General features: G+C 41.9%; 1 long non-coding RNA gene across 1 annotated transcript in view; it reads right to left on the bottom strand.

Moving 5' to 3' along the window:
* The window catches only part of LOC106320729, an 8,022-nt gene extending 5,979 nt beyond the window's left edge, over positions 1 to 2,043 (bottom strand). Inside the window, exons 1-2 of the long non-coding RNA XR_001265903.1 lie at positions 1,926 to 2,043; positions 1,721 to 1,722 (exon numbers count right to left, since the gene is read on the bottom strand). This is a non-coding gene — a long non-coding RNA (uncharacterized LOC106320729). The remainder of the gene's footprint in view (positions 1 to 1,720; positions 1,723 to 1,925) is intronic.
* Between the last annotated feature and the right edge of the window lie 585 nt (positions 2,044 to 2,628).

A 2,628-nucleotide genomic window follows, 5' to 3' on the forward strand; every position in this document is an offset into this window, starting at 1 on the left:
CTTATAAAAGGAGAAGTTTCCCTAGGGTTCAGCCACAAGAGGTACAGCAAGCGAAGCCCTGCCCGAGCAGAACCCCGCCACCGCCTCAAGCCGCCAGCCACCCGCGAAGCCCTAGCCGCCGCAACCGAGCCCCTAGCCGCTGCCTCCTTGATTCGGTTTCGTGCAAGCAACTGAGATCTGAACCATAAGGTAAGACTGTTATCTCTAGCTATAAGTCATTGGGAATGACAGATCCTAAACTCATCTCTCTCTTATGTGAATCCTAGTCTTAAACCAGATCTCGAGAAGTGACCGATTCCCCAATTTAGATCCAGATCTACTACTGCAAAAAGCTAAGGTGAGGACTTGGTTGTGAACTTGCCTCATGTTGAGTAACCAATGGGACTTAGTCCTTTGTTAATCAGATCTAGGACTTGTGTGTATGTGTGATGTGATATGTGATTGATCTTCTTGTTTAAATGATAGTATGTGTGAAGTGATGAAGTCGTAGGCATGTTAGGGTGGTCAAGAAAGTGATGATAAGATGTTGAGACGTGATGTGAATGATAAGTGAATGATGTTAAGGATAAGTATGAGTTAAGGGAAAACATATAGAGTCTAGAGGGAGTATGTGCATTTGGGTTGTTTTTCCTGAGTTGAGATCGTTGGTTTCTGGAACCTGCCCTCACTGAGTATTCCGTACTCACCCCTCTTCTTATAGGTATGGCCGAGAGGGAGCGGGAGTAGATGTTCGTATGGTGCAAGTGTTTTCTCGAGGCTTTCTTTTATGACTTTTCTTTTAAACATTTTCCTTAAGATTTCATTTGACATTCAGTCTTTAGTTGAGTTCGGATTTATGTAAGATTATTTGAGTTTTAATAAGAGTTTTGGACGAAAAGAATTGGGTTATGGTATTTGATGACGATCATCGGGCCAAGGGCGTTACAACTGTACTCGACGAAGCAGCAGTCCTCGCAGTCCGAAACGGTCTTTGGCACGAATCACCATTCCGAGAAGAGCTCATGAAGTATAAACCACAGACTATGGAAGATGAACTCCATCGGGTGATAACTTTCATCGAAATCGAAGAAGATAAAGCTGCATTCAGCAAAAAACACGCAGCCACCAAAAAATCATCTTCGAAAGATAAAGAGCCTGACGAATACTATGAACCTAGACATCATTATGACAAAGCGTACAGAGATGGAAAGAGTAGAAAAGCATCCAATTATCAAATCAGCGACCAACCATCCAGTCGCTCCACAAGAAAGCAGGCTCGCAACAGTCAAGGATCAGAAGATGCCCAGGCATATTGCAGTTCTATAAAAAAAACATAAAAAATCTACCTAAGAAGAAGGCGCAAGCAAGAAGACCGGCGCGCCCCAGATGTACCAAAAATAAGACTCCAGGAGGATCCGCCCTTTTAATCCAAGCATTTACTTTCCTTGTAAAGGTGAACTACGGTCGGCTTGATCCCCACATGTGGGGTACGTAGGCAACCTCTCACGAGGCTCAGCTAGTTCTATAAAAAAATTCTATATTTTTCAAACAAATATCAGGATAAGACCATCTCTCACGTAAAAAAAATATACGAGATTCGTTCTCAGTGCAGCAGCTCCGCGCTCACACTTAATCAAATTTGCAATAAAAAATATACGAGATCCGTTCTCAGTGCTGCAGCTTCGCGCTCACACTTAATCAAATTTGCAAAAAAAAATACGAGATCTGTTCTCAGTGATACAGCTCCGCGCTCACACTTAATCAAATTTGCAAAAAAAAATACGAGATATGTTCTCAGTGTTGCAGCTCCCCGCACACACTTAATCAAGTTTGCAAAAAAAAAAAACCCCAACAAAACCATACAAAATCAGTGACGTTCCAGAGCCGAGATCAAGCAATCAAAGGCATTTAACCCAGCAACTAAAAAAAAAGTACATATTTTCAACCTGAGTCAATAAACGGGATGCACTGCCAAACCTCCGATCGCCTCACCTCAGTCCAATCCCGAGCCCTCGTCGCCTTGAAGTATTCCACGCACTCACTATCACCAAGATCAAGAGGAACACCAACTGAATGAGAGACGAGCTCGAACCAGACACTACAAGAGAACAGAGGGATTCTGATGGCCGAAATCGTCGGAAATTCGTCGGAATAGACGAATTTCCGACGAACCCGTCCGTCGGTATCGTTTCGTCGGAAAAAAAAAATTCGTCGGAATTTCGTCAGAACTTCCGACGACTTTCTGACGAATACCGAGAAACGTCATTCTGACGAACTTCCGACGATATTACGATGCGGATACACGACACCAGAGTTCATCGGAAAACTACGTACCGATGGAGAACGTTCGTCGGACAATTCCGACGTAGAGTGTTCCTCGGTTTATTCCGACGAACTTTGGGCGTCGGAATTTACCGACGGAAATGTGGTTTGTCGGTAAATTCTGACGGATTTATGTTCGTCGGTATATTCCGACGACCATTGTCCGTCGGTATATACCCATTTTTTTTTACAAATTAATTTTGCATTTTAATATTTTTTTTATATTAATAAATTTAAAAAATCAGAAATTTAAAACTAATAATATTATAAAATTTAAATTCATAAAAACCGAAATAGGAAAAAAACATTCATAAAGTTTAAAATTCA

This window comes from Brassica oleracea, unplaced genomic scaffold (genome assembly GCF_000695525.1).
Source record: "Brassica oleracea var. oleracea cultivar TO1000 unplaced genomic scaffold, BOL UnpScaffold01038, whole genome shotgun sequence".
Taxonomy (NCBI): domain Eukaryota; kingdom Viridiplantae; phylum Streptophyta; class Magnoliopsida; order Brassicales; family Brassicaceae; genus Brassica; species Brassica oleracea.